A 19,077-nucleotide genomic window follows, 5' to 3' on the forward strand; every position below is an offset into this window, starting at 1 on the left:
GTCCCATATAGCCAGCTCGATTAAGGGAATCCATTGAAGAACATTGTGGGTGTAGTAACACTCTGTCCGCCGAGCTGGAAGTTTTTGTTGCAAACGTTTCGTCCCCTGGCTAGGCGACATCATCAGTGTTTGGGAGCCTCCTGCGGAGCGCTTCTTTGATGTTTCCTCCGGTGTTTATAGTGGTCTGTCCCTGCCGCTTCCGGTTGTCAGTTCCAGCTGTCCGCTGTAGTGGTTGGTATATTGGGTCCAGGTCGATGTGTTTGTTGATGGAGTTTGTGGATGAATGCCATGCCTCTAGGATTTCCCTGGCTGTTCTCTGTCTGGCTTGCCCTATGATAGTAGTGTTGTCCCAGTCAAATTCATGTTGCTTGTTGTCTGCGTGTGTGGCTACTAAGGATAGCTGGTCGTGTCGTTTCGTGGCTGGTTGATGTTCATGTATGCGGATTGTTAGCTGTCTTCCTGTTTGTCCTGTATAGTGTTTTGTGCAGTGTACAAAATACCATGCAAGGAACTGACAGAGCTTTGGCAGATAAGGCTCATGAAAATCCAGAGAGATTCTACAAGTATATTAACAACAGAAGATTAACTCGGGACAGAATGTGACCCCTTAAAGCCATCCGTGTGTGAACCCACAGGAAATGGGTGAGATCCGAAACAAAAATTTCAAGTCAGAACTTACTGTGGAACAAAACACTGGGGAAACAGAGAAATAAACAATGATGCATTCAAAGGAGTCCACATTGGAGAACAGGAGGTGCTGAAGGTTTTAAAACGCATTAAAATTTGACAACTCCCTGGGAACTAATCAAGTATATCCCAGGATATTGGGATAAGTTAGGGAAGAAACCTACAACGATACTTCTATCACTGACAGCCACGGGTGGTGAGCTGGGAGCCTGGAGGGTGGCTAATGTTGTGCCAGTGTTTAGGAAAGGCTGCGACTGAAAGCTTGGGACATAAACACCAATTAGCTTGATGTCAGTGGTGCTAATGTTGTTGGGAGCAATTCCGTGGGACAGGACTTGCATGCATTTGGAAAGGCAACGATTGATTAGGGATAGTCAGCATAGCTTTGTGCATACAAAGTCGTGTCTCTCAAACTTGATAGAGTTTGTTGAAGAGGAGAAAGTGAGGTCTGCAGATGCTGGAGATCAGAGATGGAAATGTGTTGCTGGAAAAGCGCAGCAGGTCAGGCAGCATCTAGGGAACAGGAGAATCGACGTTTCGGGCATTAGCCCTTCTTCAGTTTGTTGAAGAGGTGACCAAGAAGATGGATGAAGGCAGAGCAGTAGACGTTGTCAATCTTGACTTCAGCAAGGCCTTTGACAGGGTTCAGCGTGGTGCACTGGTTACTAAGGTTAGATCACATGGGATCTGGGAGAGCGAGACAAAATAAGCTTGACAGTAAGAGACAGAGGGTAGTGGGAGAGGGTTGTTGTGCAGACTGGGGGCCTCTGACCAGCGGTGTGCCATAAGCATTGATGCTGGGTCCACGCATGTGCATTATTAACATAAACAAGAATATATGAAATATTGTTAGTAAGTTTGTGGATAGTAAAGTAAGTGTTATAGTGGGCAGTGAATACAGTTATCGAAAGTGATCTAAACCTACTGAGCCAGTGGGTTAAGAAATGAAAGATGGAGCTGAATTCAGGTGTTGGATTCTGTTAAGACTAATCAGGGAACGACTAATACAATTAATGATAGAGCTCTGGACAGTGTTGTCAAACGGAGAGAGACCAAGTGATGCAGTTACATTGTTCCTTGGAAGTGGCATCACAGGTGGATAGGATGGGGAAAGCGGATTTGGCACACTAGCCCTCATGGGTCAGAGCATTGAGTACATGAGTTGGTCCATCATGATACGGCTGTATCACACATTGCTGGGTCTCCAGTTGGAGTACTGTGTAGAATTCTGAACCTCCTGCTTTAGGAAGCATATTTTGAAACTGCAAATGGAGCAAATATTGACGAAGATTTTACTGATACTGGAGCGTTTGAAAGAAACAGAGAGGCTGGATAAGCTGGAAAGCAACATGGGTGAAATGAGATAGATTTGGCAGATAAGGTTAAGGAGCATCCAAAGAGATTCTACAGTATACAAGTACAAATAAGCTAATAGAGAGTCAATAGAGCCCCTCAAAGATTAAAAAGGCTTTCCATGCCTGGACACGACCTGAAATGAATATTTCATGTCAGAACATACTGTAGACAAAGACTAGGAAACGAAATCAAAGAAATAGTGCTGCCTTGTAAAGAGTCCCCATTACAGAAAAGGTGGTGCTGGAGATCTTCGAACACAAAGGTAGAGAAAGCCCAAGGTCCTGAACAAGTGTATCCCACAACATTGCGGCAAAGTCGCAGTGGAGACCGTGGCAGAGATATTTTTATAATTATCCTTCGTATTTCCATTGGGTGTAGGTGGCTGAGGGGTGACCTTATAAAGGTTTATAAAAACATGAGGGGTATGCGTAGGGTGAATAGTGAAGGTCTCTACCCCAGGGTACGGGAATCCATAACTAGAGGGCAAAGATATGAGGGTGGAGGGGAAATACATAAAATCGACCAGAGGAGCACATTTCCACACGGAGAATGGTGCACATATTGAATGAGCTGCTACTGAAGTGGTAGAGAAAAGTACAATTACATCATGGAAAAGACATTTGGGCAGGTACTTGGAGAGGAGAAGGTTTGACGGGATCGGGACCAAACGCAGGCAAATGCGACTCATTCAGGAACTGGGCTGAAAATGTGTTGCTGGTAAAGCACAGCAGGTCAGGGCTTATGCCCGAAACGTCGATTCTCCTGCTCCTTGGATGCTGCCTGACCTGCTGTGCTTTACCAGCAACACATTTTCAGCTCTGATCTCCAGCATCTGCAGACCTCAATTTCTCCTCATTCAGGAACTGGTCAGCGTGGACTGGTTGGATCGAAGGAACCGTTTCTGTTCTGCATGGCTCTTTCTCAAGTTATTGGAGGAGGAGACTACTGAGATCAGGCATGTTGTAGGCACTGAAGCAAGTTACAGCGATAGGGATGGTAGTCTGGAATGCAGCATAGTTCAAATATGTGGAGGGACTATTAGGAAGGGAGGAGGTTACAGGGACAGGAACTGTTATATGAGTTAAAAAATATTTAAGACACTGGTCCACGAGACATGGTATATGTACAGTATTGGAGGGGGAACACAGAACAGAAAGATCCCAGGCAGTATTCCCATACACTCATGGGAAACCTGCTTTCCCCTCTGTTATATTGATGTTCACTAAGATAACTGTGACACTCCCGATGCTGTCTCAGGACAACAAAACTTACAGTCGGGGTGGTGATTGACCTGGAGTGTGTCCGTACTGTGCTCCCCCTCCAGCACTGTATCTAAGTCATGTCTTGTTAACCGATGTTTGGAGCCCTCTCATTGCTCTCTGCTCTGTGCACTGTGAGTGACTTCACCTGACTGCAGGATTTATTGAAGGCTCCAGATCTCCCTGCCCTTTGTCTCTCTGGCTGACCAACCATCTTCAATGAAGTGATGGATGAGACACTCAGCAGTTGGAAAGTCTACTGAGTCAGGAACTTCCTGATTACTTGCAGGAGACAGAGATATAGATAGGATTGGAAATTAGACTAATGTAGTGAGGATTACACGTGGAGAATGGCAGTGAGTCCCACAGAGATCTGTAAAATCCCTGTCTCCATTCCTGGCCTGTGCTGTTGTGTCTCTCTGGAGTGGAGAATTCTGTTGACTCAGGATCTGGCGTAGCTGTAAGAGTGAGACACACTGACAGAGGCAGAAATTGTACCCACACAATGAGGAATACCACATGGAGAGATACTGAGTGATATCACCAGATTGCAGGAAGGTATCAGGATCAAACAATCATGAAGAAAAAACAGGTTTAGCTCCATGATGCTATGGTATCAGTGTTCAGGGATGAATAGCCTGCGAGCAGGCGAAGTGATGGCCTAGTGGTGTTATTGCTAGAGCATGTATCCACAACCTCAGCTAATGTTCAGGGGAGGAAGGTTTGAACCGCATCATCAGATATGGGGGAATTTGAAATAAATTACTTCAAATATAGTAATTGACAATCCATCAATACTATTACTGATGTACAATAAATCCAAACAATTCTCCTTTCAAGAAGGACATCTGCCCATCTTCACGTGGTCTGTACGATATACCAACAGCAAAGTGTTTGCCTCTTAATTACCCTCGGAAATGGCCGAGCATGTTACTCAGCTGAATTGCAGTTAGGGCTGGGCAAGAAAGATTGGTCAACCAGAGACACCCATATCCCATACCTGATTTTTTAAAAAATCCATTCCGATGTTTCCACTGGAACTGTGCTGGGGACAGTGTCCTGGCCAATCACGTCGGTAGGTTTATGGACAGGGCTTTAAATTGACAGAGAGGATGCAGGGACAGGGTTCAGGTGAAAGGAGCTTTCCAAATCCAATGTGAAAGGTGACGCATCAGAACAGCATGGGGAATGTGGCTGAAGACCAGCAGAAAGGAACAGAATGGGACAGAGTTTAACTAAAACTGTACATCAGTGAATCAATTTGTGACAGGAAATTGTGGGAAAGAGTAAATTATGTTTTGTTTTGGAATGGACAAAGTCTCTTCAATAAGATGGATGGATTTGTGACACAGAGATGAAAGAGATTTAAACATCAGAGATACGTGGTTACAGGGCGACAAAAGGTGAAAAATACATATTCAATAGTTCACAAACTTACAGAAACTCAGGCAAAATGGGTAACACTAACAATAATGGATAACAAAGGCATTACAGGGAAAGCATTTGGTCTCAGATCATGAAGTAGAGTCAGTCTGAATGTAAATACTGGCTACTACTTGCCAAGGACACAAGCAGCAAAACAGTTTTAGCCACCGAACAGCACTTCATTGCTCATCACTGCATTAAACAGGAACTCATTGGAACTTTGAATAAACGTAGTATGATAATTTAGTGAAACTTCAACATTCATATAATCTTGACAATCGTACTGACAAGAGTGATATTCGAAGAGGAGATTGTAGAATTCTTTTTCAGTGTTTCTTTGAAAAACACATTGTGCAACTGGCTAGGGACGTAACTATCTCAGACCGACTAGTGTGTGATTAAACTTAGTGAATGAGTAATGTCACCTGGGGAGATCCTCCAAGAAATTGTGATTAAGTGCAGTTTAAAGAAATATAAAGTTTTAAAGTGAATTATAGAGAGGACAAGCTACAACTAGAAATAAAAACATCCAATTACATGAGTTTGAGAGGAGAACTGGCCAAGGTAAATAGGCGAAACAGACTGAAGTATGTGTCTGCAAATGAACAGTGGAAAACATTTGAAGGAACTGTGCAAAATACTCAACAAAAGGAAATTCCATTGAAACAGACAAAACCTCAGCAAGAAATTCCCACCAGTCCCTCATTCACGACAAAATGGATCATATTAGATTATGAGGCTTAGAAGATCACCACAAAGTACTTAAAATCCTGAAATGAGAGAGAGTTTAAGCAGTAAGTATAAGAGGGATTGCGAAGGGTCTGCTAGCAGGAGGAGGGCAGTGGGAAGGGGTATCATTGTCAGGGTTTAATGACACGATATGGACAGGTACTGGAGGTGACAAGAGTGTTATAGAGAGTGGTCAGAGCCTGAACTGTGTTACAAAGCCAGGAAGGGTTGCTGCAGATGGAGGTGTTTTACAGAGTTCGGGAGGGACATCTGCATTTTTATTTTCATGCATGGGATGTGGGATCACTGATTGGACCAATATTCTTTGCCCCCACTGCTAATTGCCCAGAGGGCAGATCAGAGTCAGCTATATTGCTGTGGGTCTGGAGTCACATGTCGGCCAGACCAGGTTAGAATGTCAGATGTCCTTCACCAAATGAGGTCAGTGAACCTAATGAATTCTTCTGACTAATCAACAATGCTTTTATGGTGGCCTCACGAATGTCTTTTACAGCCACAACATGACATCCCAACTCCTACTCTCAGTGTTCTAACCAATGAAGGTAACCATCCCAAACGCCTGCTTCACCAGCCTGTCTATCTGTGACACCACTTTCAAAGAACTGTGTACCTGCATCCCTGGTCACTGACTGACAACACTACCCAGGGCCCGAACATTAACTGTACAAGTCCCACCCTGGTTTGTTTCACCAAAATGAAACACTTCACATTTATCTAATAAAACTCCATCTCTTATTCTTCAGCCCACTATCCCAGCAGGACTGTTCATCCTGTTGTATAATAGATAACCTTCTTCACTGTCCACTTTACCACCAATTTCAGTGACACCCAAAATCCTTACTTACCAGGAAACCAATATTCCCATCCAACCCATTTATCGAAATGACAAACAACAGTGGGCCCACTACACCGCTGGTCACATGTCTCCAGTCAGAAAAACAACATGCCTCCCATCGCCCTCTATCTCCTACCATCAAACCAATTTTGTATCCAGTTCACTAGCTCCTCTCGAATGCCATATCCTTTTACATTGATCTGAGCTTATTACCCTGTTTACCATACAGACACAGAACAGTACAGCACAAGACCCTTCGGCCATGATACCATACCAACCTTTTATCCGACTGCAAGATCAAACTAACCTACATACCCTTCATTTTACTGCCATTCATGTATCTATCCACGAGTGTATTAAATGTCCCTAATGTATCTGACTCTCCCAGCACTGCTGCAGTGCATTCCACCCCCACCCCCGCACAAACACACACTTTGTGTAAATAAACTGCATCTGAAATCTCTCCTTAACCATCCACCAATCACCTTAAAATTATGTCTGCTCAGAATAGTCATGTATGCCATGATATAAATAAATCATTCACTATTCACTCTCTCTGTGCCTCACATCATCTTGTTCACCTCTACCAACTCGCCCCTCACCCTTCTTCACTCCAATGAGATAAACCGAACCTCTTTCAACCTTTCTTCATAAGACTTGCCCTCCAGCACAGGAAGCATCCTGGTAAATCTCCAATTTACCCTCCCTAAGCTTCCACTGCCTTCCTGTAATGAGGGGTCAGAACTGAACACAATATCACAAGGGCGGTCTAACCCAGGCTCTATAGAGCTGCAGTATAACTTCACTGCTTTAAAACTCAATCCCCCAGCAATTTAAAGCCAACACAACATATTCCTTCATAACAACCCTATCAGCTTGCGTGGCAACTTTGAGGGATCGATGGACGTGAATCCCAAGATCCATCTGTTCCACAAAACTACCAAGTATTCTGCCTTTAACCTTGTATTCTGCATTCAAGTTCGACCTTCCAAAATGAATCATTTCACACTTTTCCAGATTGAACTCCATCTGTCACTTCTCAGCCCAGTTCTGCATCCTGTCAATACCCTACTGCAACCTACAACAGACCTCCACACTATCCACCACTCCACCAACCTCCATGTCATTGACAAAATTACTAACTCATTCTTCCACACCCACATTGAAGTCGTTTATTAAAAAAAACACAAAGAGCAGAGTTCCTGCAACCGATCCCTGCAGAACACCACTGTTCACTGAGCTCCATGCTGAATGCTTCCTATCTATCACCACCGTCTGTCTTCTATGAGCCAGGAATTCTGTATCCAGACAGACAGGTTTCCCTGTATCCCATGCCTCTGTACTTTCTGAATGAGCCATAAAAGTGTTTTGTCACATTCTCAAAGGATTCAATAAGATTTGTGAGGGAGAGACCTGTCCCTTACAAAGCCATGTTGACTATCTCAAATCAAAGTATGACTTTCTACGGAGTCAAAAATCAGCTCTCACAGAATCCTCTCCAATAATTTGCATACCACAGACATAAGAAAGTGAGGTCTGTAATTCCAAGGATTACCCCTATTCACTTTCTTGAACAAGGGAACAAGGGAATCACCTGGTACGACTCCGGTGGACAGTGTGGGTACAACGGTCATCACCAAAGGCGCAGCAATCGTTTCCTGTAGTAACTTTGGGCATATCCCGTCTGGTCCAATAGACTATCTATCTTTATGTTTTACACAATTCTCAGCACATCCTCCTTCTTAACATCAACCTGTTCATATATATCAGTCCTTTTCATGCTGTCCTCACAAATGACAAGGTCCCTCTCAGTAGTGAATACTGAAGCACATTATGCTTTAAGGATCTTCCCTACCTCCTGTGACTCCAGGCACATGTTCCCTCCACTATCCTTGACCGGCCCTACCCTCACTCTGACCATCCTCTTGTTCCTCACATAAGTGGAGAATGCCTTATGGTTTTCCTTAATCTTTCCCAAAAAAGCTTTTTCATGTCCCATTCTAGCTGTCCTAAGTCCATTCTTCAGTTCCTCCCTGGCTACCTTCAGAGAGTCTCCAGAATGTGGAAACAGGCCATTTGGCCCAACAACTCCATACAGACCCTCTGAAGAACATCCTGCCGAAAACCATTCCCCCACCCTATTACTCTCCATTTAGCTGACTAATGTGTCAATTCTGCACTTCCCTGAACACTATGGGTAATGTAGCATGGCGGAATCACCTAATCTACACATCTTTGGACGGTGGGTGGAAACTGGGGCACCTGAAGGAACCCCACGCAGAAATGGGGAGAACGTGTAAACTGCACACAGATAATCGCCCGGAACTGGAATCGAAATCGGGTCACTGGTGCTCTTAGGCAGCCATGCTAACCACAGAGCCATAGTGCCGCCCCCATATAACTTTATAGAGGTCTAACGATCCTTGCGTCCTCATCCTTATGGAAGCGTCGTTCTTCCTCTGGACGAGATGTTGTACATCGCTTGGAACCTTATCAAATGCTTTGCTAAAGTCCATGTTGACAACATTGACTGCTCTGCCTTCATCTATCTCTTGGCCACCTCTTCGAAGAGTCAATCCGGTTTGTGAAACACGGTTTCCCACTCACAAAGCCAAGCTGACTATCTCTAATCAGCCCGAGCCTTTCCAAATATATGTAGCTCCTTTCACTCAGAATCTCCTCCAACAACTTACCCAGCACTGGGCTCACTGGACTGTAATTTCCTGGCTTTTCCCTGCAGCCCTTACAGCATTAACCACCCTCCAGTCTTCCGGCACCTCACTGTGTCTGTTGATAATATAAATATCTCTGTTCGCGACACTGCAATCTCTTCCCTAGCTTCCCACAATGTTCTAGGATAAGCCTCATAAGCTACTGAGGATTGCTCTACCTTTATTTGTTTTAAGATTCCAGCACTTTCTCTTCTCTGTTGAGGATTCTTTCCAAGACATCACTATTTATTTCCCCAAGCTCCCGATCCTCCATGTCTTTCTACATAGTAAATTCAGACAAGATTTTTTTTTTTGTTTAAGATCTCACCCATCTCCTTTGGTTCCATACATAGGCGACCTTATTGATATTGAAGGGGCCCTATTCTCTTCCAAGTTATTCTTTAGTCCTTACTGAAACATGCCCCTCAAGGCTTCTGAAAATTCAAATAGTACATTTCCCCCATACCACCACATCCTCACACCCTTATCTATTCTGCCATTCACATTCACACCAACAAATAAAATCCAACAGGCTCAAAAACACATTCTCCTTTATAAAATGTGTTTCTAAGGTTTCAGTTATTTTTTTATTGATAGGTCCTTTCTCACTCATTTCAGTATGTTCCCGACTTACTGTCAGGCTAACACTATTTGGTTTCAGACAGGCAGCAGAAAGGGTTGAGGGAGTTCTTGTTTATCAATCTGAAAAAGGTAGCTTAGAGTCATCAGGTAATAGAGAAGACAAATCAAATGCTGCGACTTATTACAAAGGGAATGGAGTCTAAAAATAGGAAGGTCTTGCTAAAACTATACGAGATATGATTCAAACCACACCCAGAATACTATGAACAGTGTGAGTGCCCGAAGAAAAGATATGCTTATATTGGAGGCAGGTCAGAGAAGGGTCCTTTGGTTGATCCTGGGAATGGATGAATTTCCCAATAAGAGGTGGAGTAGGTTGAGGTTGAACCCATTGAAGTTTAGAAAACATGAGAGAAGAAGTGAATGTAAGATTCAAGATTCAGAAGAGCTTTGATCAGGTAGATGCTGGGAAGTAGGAAATTAGAAAGTACAGCACAGCAATAGGCCCTTCGGCCCACCATGGCTGTGCCGACCATGATGATATTCTCAACACATGCCATCTGCCCCGATATGGTCCATATCCCTCTATTCTCTGTCTGTTCAATGATGTTATTGAAAACCATCTAGTATACAATCCAGGATCCTAGCACTGATACTCATTAGTTATCTCGTGCGGATGGAGACCACTGTCACATACAGATACTGTACTGCCCTTGCTGCAAGAATATTCAGTGTCCTGACTGTAGCCATATTTGCATTCCTATCACTGGTTGGTCCCTATAAAAGAATTCCGCCCAATGATTGCTGCTGTTTGTTCATTCCCAGCTCCATCCAAATCGCCTCCAAATTTTGGACTTCAGTTCCACGTGGCAATTTCATTAATGCATTAACCTCATCCTTTCTTCACACCTTGTTGCCTTTTTGCCTAGCCTGCCTCGATCCCAACGAACCTTCAATATTCCCTTTCCAGCGATGGTTATTCTGCAGCTACATCTCCGGAAAGACCGTTCCATCATATCTGTTCACTGTCATTGCATCTGCCTTATGCCTTATGTCGAATGCAGGGAGTCCTCAGCAGGGGGAGGGGGGGGGGGGGGGGGGAGGTTGAAAAAATGGTACAGATTACAGGAGATATGGAGGCTTACAGTAGCTCGAGGATATTAGCGTTAAACAGAGTTACATCTTGTTAAGAATGTCAGAAGGACAAAGGGGTTTGGGTAATTGGAGGAATTTATAGAGATAGAGGGAGCTGGATTAGCTTCTGGAGATAGGGATAGGGATGGATACAGGGAGAGGCAGGCAGACTGAGAGGCACATACAGGGGGTGTTTCAGGGAGAAGATTATTGTGTGTACTAACAGAGATATGGAAAGTTGTCGCGACTGAACACGTTCACAGATATAAGAAGGCTTCTAGGTTCAGGAAGACTACATAGACAGGAAGTCAATGGAGAATGCCAGGTTACTGGTATGGAGGCAGTAACACAGATGGGGAGGGTTGCACAAATTGGAAGAGGTTCCTGTGGTCAGGTGGGTTGGTGGGGACAGCGTGAAGTTTAAATAGATTAAGACTGAAGGTTTGGAGAACGATAAGGAAGTTCCGATTTTTTCACAGAAAGGAAGGGTTGTCGGAGCTGGAGAAGTTTACCCAGATAGGGACGGATGGAGAGGTTTAAGGCAAATGCATTGACATAGAGAGTGGTGTTGTTAGGAGGGGCTCACAGGGACAGACAAGACTGTGGGGTTTACAGGGATGAAGGAATTTAGTATCCACTGGAGAAGTTTCGGGATTAGGGTGCTAGGGATTGGAGAACCTGACAGAGACAGAGAGCATTGTGTGGACAAGAGAAGCTTCCAAACAGAGGAAGGATTATCGAGACTGGAGGATATTACAGAGATTGCTAATACAGCATGGGCCAGGATTGATGCTTGGGACTTCTGTGCTGTCTCAGTGAGGACCAGTACAGCAAAGGTGAAAGCAGGACCTTTACAAGATGGTGGGAATGAAGCCTAGAATGTTGCTGTTCCTTGCCCAGCTCTGTATCTATGTCCGGTCTTCCGTGTCTGAAAACAGAAGGCCACAAATTCCTCCATGTGCTGTTTACTGTGAGTGATCTTACCGGCTGCAGACTCCAGACCTCGCTCTCCATCTCTCTCTGGCTGACCAAGCATCTTCAATGAGGTGATGAAAGAGACAGGATTTAGCAACATCCTGATTACCTGCATGAGAGAGAAATAGACACAATGGAAAATTAGACTGATGCAGCGAGGATGACTCATGTAGAGTAGGAGAAAGTGAGGACTGCAGATGCTGGAGATCAGAGCTGAAAATGTGTTGCTGGAAAAGTGCAGCAGGTCAGGCAGCATCCAGGGAACAGGAGATTCCTGAAGAAGGGCTTATGCCTGAAACGTCGATTCTCCTGTTCCCTGGATGCTGCCTGACTTGCTGCGCTTTTCCAGCAACACATTTTCAGCTCATGTAGAATAGCACTGAGTCCAGCAGAGATCACAAAAACCTTAGTCTCTGTCCCTGGTCTGTGCTATTGTTGATCAGAGGATTATTTTGGCTCAGGATCTCAGACCAGCTGCAAGAGTGAGAGAAGCTGACAAAGGCAGCAATTAGACCCACACAGTGAGGGATACCACATGGAGAGATAATGAGTGCTATCACCAGAGTGCAGGAAAGTGTCAGGATCAAACAACGGTCATGGTGAAAGGGTTTCGATTCATGGTGCACGGGGATCAGTACTCAGTGACGGGTGAACTACGAGTGGGACAGATGATGACCTCAGGTTATTCTCACCAGACTGTTCATCCAGAATTTAATGCCGGTGTCAGCTAAACCCATCTAATGGCTTAATAGCCTTTAAGGAAGGAAATCGGTTATCGACAGCAGGTCTGGCCTACATGTGACTCCAGACGCAGAGCAAGGAGGTTGACTCTCCACTGCCCCCTGAAATGACCTGGCAAGCAACTCAGCTCAAGTGCAGCTTGGAGGTGGACATGAAATGCTGACCAGAAAGAGACAGCAACATCTCACGAGTGAATTGAAAACAACCATACTGGGAGCAGTGTCCTGGCCAATCGTGTCAGTAGGTTTATGGACAGGGCTTTAAACTGACAGAGAGAATGCAGAGAAAAGTTCAGGTGAAAGGAGCTTTCCAAATACAAAGAGAAAAGGTGAAGCATTGGAACAGCATGGGAATGTGGTTGAAGACAAGCAGAAAGGAACAGGATGGGACAGAGTTTAACTATAACTGTACATCAGTGAATTAGGCTGTGACAGGCAATTCTGGGAAAAAGTTAGTTTCAATATTCTTTCTTTGGAATGGACGAAGCATCTGCATTAAGGTAATAGACTTGTGACGCAGATTAAATAATATTCGGTCACCAGAAAGATGTGGTTACAGGAGAAACAAAAGGTGGAACATAAATATTCTATTGTACACATCCTTGAGGGGTGTCAGGGAGTGCAGGATGGGTAACCCTGACAGTAATGGGTAACAAAGGCATTACAGAGAAAGCATTTGGCCTCAGATGATGCAGCTGGATCAGTGTGAATGCAGATTATGAGGAATGCATGTCAAAAACACAAGCAGGAGAGAACAGTTTTTAGGCTGCCTAACAATATTTCATTGCTCAACACTGTTACACATTCCAATGAATTCCTGTGTAATGCAAAGGCACTGTGATAATTTTGGGAGACTTCAATCTTTGTCTAAAATGATATTCTCCGAACTCCTCTCCGAATGTTTGTGTCAGTGTTTCTTTGAACAACATATTAAGTAAATGGCCTGGGATGTGACTGTCTCAGATCGATCATTGGGTGATGAAGCTGAGTGAAAGGTGCTGGAAGCAGAGTTTTTGAATATTTTTATAGCAGAAGGAGGTGGACAGTTATCAGGATTTGTGGTTGCAATTAGACCAGCTAAGATCTAATTGTCGTGTAGTGGAATTCAAAGAGATGAAGAATTTTAAAGTGACCATAAAGCACATCCTACAATCACAACCAAAGCCATTGATATGTATTTGAGAGGGGAACTGACCAAGGTAAACAGAGGAAACAGGGAAGGGTGTGGCTGGTAATGGACAGTGGAAAACATTTACAGTCATAGAGATGTACAGCACAGAAACAGGGCCTTTGGTGTCCAATTCGTACACGCCACCCACATATCCTAACATAATATCATCTTATTTGCCAACACTTGGCCCAAAACCCCCTCAACCCTTCCTGTTTGTATACCCATCCAGATGCCTTTTAAATGCAATAATTGTACTAGTCTCCACCACTTCCTCTGGCAGTTCATTCCATACATGCATCACCCTCTGCCTTTTGTATCTTTCTCCTCTCACCCTGAAGCTAGGCTGTTCAGTTGTGGACTCCACTACCTCAGGTAAAAGCCCTTCTTTGTTAAACCTATCCACGCCTCTCATGATTTTATAAATCTCTGTATGGTCACCCATCAGCCTCAAATACCCCAGCCCATTTAACCTCTCGCTGTAGCTCAAATCTTCCAATCCTGGCAACATCCTTGTAAATCTTTTCTGAAACCTTTAAATTTACACAATATCCTTCCGATCGGAAGGAGACAAGTATTGCACGCAATATTCCAAAAGTGACTTATCCAATGTCCTGTACAGCCAGAACGTGACCTCCTAACTCCTCTACTCAATGCTCTGATCAGTAAATGCAAGCATACCAAACACCTTCTTCACTATCCTATCTACCTGCAACTCCACTTTCAAGGAGCTATGAACCTGCACTCCAAAGTTTCTTTGTTCAGCAACACTCCCCAGGAACAAACTATTAAGTGCATAAGTCCTGCTGGGATTCGCTTTCTCAAAATGCAGCACCTCACATTTATCTAAATTAAACTCCATCTACCACACCTCAGCCCATTGACCCACCCGATCCAGATCCCGTTGTAATCTGAGGTAACATTCTTCGCTATCATAACACCTCCAATTTTGGTGTCATCTGCAAACTTACTAACTACACTTCCTATGTTCACATCCAAATCATTTATATAAATAACAAAAATAGTGGATCCAGCACCGATCCATGTGGTACTCCACTGGTTACAGGCCTCCAGTCTGAAAAACACCATCACCACACTCTGTCTTCTAGCTTCGAACCAGTTCTGGAACCAAATGGCTGGTTTTCCCTGTATGCCCTGAGATTTAACCTTGCTCACCAATTTCCCATGTGGAAACTTTGCGAACACCTCACTGAAGTCCATACCACTCACATTGACAGCTCTGCCCTCATCAATCCTTTTTGTTATTTCCTCAAAAACCTCAATTCAATTTCTTGAGACATGATTTCCCACGCACAAAGCAATGCTGACTATCCCTAATTAGACACTGCCTTTCCAAATACATGCAAACCATGATTCCCTCCTTGAAAGTGCCCACCACTGATGTCAGGCGAACGGGTCTGTAGTTCCCTGGCTTTTCCTTACCATCTTGTTTAAATAGTGGCACCACACTAGCCAACCTCCAGTCTTCTGTCATCTCACCAGGGACTATCGATGATACAAATATTTCAGCAAGGGGCCCAGCAATCACTTCCCAAGCTTGCCACAGAGTTCGAGGGTACACCTGATCAGATCCTGGTAAGGTCCGAGGGAGTGTTGCTGAACAAAGTGACCTTGGAGTGCAGGTTCATAGCTCCCCGAAGATAGGGCCTACAGGTGTTCATGGAGATGGGGAGATTGGAAGGGATGGAGCAGTTTACAGGTGAAGGATGTTGGTAGGAGGGGGAGTTTCACACAGACAGCAGTGGTTTTGGTGAATGGAGCAGATTATGGAAATCAAGACGGTTTTATAGATTAGAAGAACACACAGCTATGTGGAGGGCAGTCGCAACTGAAGATGTTTATAGTTAAAGAAAGAATAAAATTCTGCAGGTTATTTAGATATAGAGGATGTGGAGTCGGACATTTTTACCAGGAAGAAAGGACAGTAATTTTGGTTAGAGACAGTTTCACGGATAAGGGAGCATTAGTAACCTCCTGCAGTTTTGTCAAATTGGGAAGGGTTGTCGGGGAGGGTTACCTTTCCACAGATAGGGGTGTAAGAGCTGGAGAAGGTTATGGAGATGAGTGGACTGATTGAGAGACTGGAACAGCTTGCATTGACAGGATGGGAGATAGCCACGGGAGGATGTTACACATATAGTGAGTCTTTTCGGAAGTGGATCAGATAGTCACAGGCATTGGAGTGAGTTCTACAGATCAGGGGTACTGCACGGACCTGAGAGGATTGGACGGTCTCCACAGATTGATTGTATCTTTCGGACGGGAAAAAGATACAAATAGCTTAAAGTCAATGTATGCTGCTTTCTTTCTCCTGAACAGAGCCTCAATATCCCTCAGCAGCCAGGGATCTCTGAATCTGCCAGATTTTCCCTTCACTCAAACACACTGGCCTTGGATTCTTGAGATCACACTTTTAAAAGCCTCCCATTTGTCAGTCATTCCTTTTCCTTCAAACAGACTCACCCAATCGATTGTCCCCAAATGTGGAGGAGATGTTGTTGGACTGGGGTGGACAATGTTTAAAATCACACAACACCAGCTTCCAGTCCAGCAGGTTTATTCGGAGGCACGAGGTTTCAGAGCGCTGCTGTTTCATCAGGTGGTTGTGGAGGACAATCATAGGGCTCAGAATTTATAGCAACAGGATTGCTGTATCGTGGAATGTAATACCAAACACATTTAGTTTCAGCCTTTCACCTTTTAGGATGATCACCTGCGCTTTGAAAGCTGGTGCTTCAAAATAAACTTGTTGGACTTAAACCTGCTGTTGTGCGATTTTTTATTCACCCAATCAACCTCGCCTCAATTCTACCAAACAGCCCCAAAGTTGGCCCTGCTCCAGTTTCACACTTTAATCTGTGGACCTGTTTGATCTTTTTCCATAACTATGTTAAAATCAGGACAGTTGTGGTCACTGGATCAAAAGTGCTCTCTGACTGACTATTCAGTCACTTGCCTGACCACGTTGTCTGAGGGGCGGTACAGTGTTGCACCCGCCTGAGTAGAGTTAGGCCTTGTTTGAGTTACATCTTGATTTAAAAATATTTCTTGGACACATTTGACAAATTGCACTCCTTACGGGCCTTTTAGTCTGTGGGGTGGCCCAGTCCATCCAGGGGAAGTTAAAATCTACAACCAATACTACATTATTATTTCATTAGGTACCTGCAATCTCTCTACACATCTGCTCCTCTCACATCTGCTGGCTATTTCGGAATCTTGAACACTGTCACAACAGAGTGCACATCCCCTTTTTGTTTCTAACGTCTCAACATATGGCCTCATTTGATGACTCTTAAAGAGTATCCTCTCGATGCGCTGTTGTTCTGACCTCCCTCATCAAAATGGCAGCTCCCCCTCCTCACTTACTTGTCCTTTTGACACACCTGTAGCTTCTCTATCCTGGAACACTGAGTTGCCAGTCCTGCCCTTCTCTCAGCCATGTTTCTGTTATGGTTATAATATCCCAGTCCCCAGAGCAAATCCATGCTCTGAGCTCGTCTTCCTTACCAGTCAGGCCTCGTGCATTGAAATAAATGCATGTTAAACCAAAAGTCTTTACCCTCCCTTGACTGTGCCCTTGGATATCCTAAATAGCAAACTTGTTCTTGATAGGTGATGCATTTTTCTGCTGATTGGTGGATGGGCCCTCCCTTATTGAGAGTCCCTGCCAAACCTTTTTAAACCCTCCCCGAATAACACTAACAAATTTCCACGCCGGGATACTGGCGTCCCTCTGGTTCAAGTCAAACCCGTCATCTTGTATAGGTCACCTCTACCTCAAAAGAGATCTCAATGATCCAAACCTTATCCCCCCCCCCCCTCCCTCCCCAGCTCCTCAGCCACACATTTATCCGTCCTATCTGTCTATTTCTATCCTCACTGGGGCAAGTGGCACTGGGTGCAATCTGGAGATCACTTCCCTTGAGGTCCTGCTTTTTAACTTCTTACCTAACTCCTGATACTCATTTCACAGGACTCCATCCCATTGTCTACCTCTGTCATATGGGCCGATGTGCACAATGACCTCTGGCTATTCACCCTCCCCTTCAGAATGTTCAGTAACCGCTCAGAGACATCCTTGACCCTGGTTCCCAGGAGGCAGCACACCACCCTGGGGTCTCTTCTGCAGCCACACAGTCTCATGTCTGTCCCCCTCACAACTGAATATCCTATCAGTATCACTTTCATAGGAGAGGATCTGACAAACATACACTGGGAAGACTATCTGCAGTTTGTCCATATTCGGAAAGTGGGAGTATGTTAAAGTGATACAGTGAGAATTCAGGGCCAGTATGTTCCTGACGAGGGAATAGTGAAGGCAGCAAATCCAATGAATACTGATCAAGCGACATCGTGAGTTTGATAAAGATACCACAGTGCAATAAAACCAGGTGAAGACATTCAAAAGTGTAGGGACTGCAAGGATATCTTTAGAAATGAGGGACACACAATGACCATAAAATATCCTTGTCAGATACTATTACGGAAAAGTCACAAGGTATTTTATCAGTATGTTTAGAATAAGAGGATTACTGAGGAAATAGTGAGGCCTGTTAGAAACCAAAGAGACAATCTGTGCATGAAGCCATAGGAAGTAGGTGAGGTCTTCGATGCATAATTCTCATCTGTATTCACACAGGAGCCAGGGATTTTCGTTGGGATGGTGAGGTTCGAGAACATGTTAAGATCAATACGGAGGAGGTATTAAATGTTTTCATAGGCATAAAGCTGGAGAAATCCCCAGTGCCCAATAAAATGTATCCCAGGCTGTTATGGGAGGTAAGGGAGGAGGTTGCTGGGGCCCTGGTGGATATATTTAATAGTTTTCTGGCCACCCGAGTAAAGGCGAACCCGGGAGACTACAGCTAAGGTAAAACAGTTTGTTTCAAAATTACTTACCTGTAGCGGGCAGCGGTGTTTTTTATTCTCTCTTCACAAAAAGAGCGGGAGCAGCAGAGGAAGTGACGGCAAGCAGAGGGGCAGCCGGGAAGGAGAACTGTGAGTATAAATACTCACCCTTTAATCACCAACGGTCATTTGAGTGGGAGCAGCGGAAGTGAGGTTGGAGCGCATAGCTGGGCGGGAAGGTAAGTGATTAGTATTTGAGTGGGGGTGACCACCGATACTCCTGCCGACTTCGTCTGCAGGAAATGCAGTCAGATCCTGATCCTCACCGAACGAGTTAGGGAACTGGAACTGGAGTTGGATGAACTGAGGATTATTCGAGAGGCTGAGAGGGTGATTGATAGAAGCTACAGGGACATAGTTACGCCGGAGAACAGAGGTAGCTGGGTAACAGTTAGAGGTGGGAAGGGGAAGAAGCAGGCAGTGCAGGGTTCCCCTGTGGTCGTTCCCCTAAAAAATAAATATACAGCTTTGGAAACTGTTGGGGGGGACAGCGTTGCAGGTGTAAGCTGCAGTGAAGGGGTCT

The 19,077-nt window shown here is 44.5% G+C and overlaps 1 long non-coding RNA gene across 1 annotated transcript in view; it reads right to left on the bottom strand.

Moving 5' to 3' along the window:
- Positions 1–19,077, bottom strand: part of LOC148139521 (uncharacterized) — a 48,648-nt gene that overhangs the window by 16,673 nt on the left and 12,898 nt on the right. Inside the window, exon 2 of the long non-coding RNA XR_015753671.1 lies at positions 11,724–11,823. This is a non-coding gene — a long non-coding RNA (uncharacterized LOC148139521). The remainder of the gene's footprint in view (positions 1–11,723; positions 11,824–19,077) is intronic.

The sequence above is a fragment of the Chiloscyllium plagiosum genome, unplaced genomic scaffold (assembly GCF_037043375.1).
Source record: "Chiloscyllium plagiosum isolate Xiang-an unplaced genomic scaffold, Cpla_swu_hap1 HiC_scaffold_38, whole genome shotgun sequence".
Lineage (NCBI taxonomy): Eukaryota > Metazoa > Chordata > Chondrichthyes > Orectolobiformes > Hemiscylliidae > Chiloscyllium > Chiloscyllium plagiosum.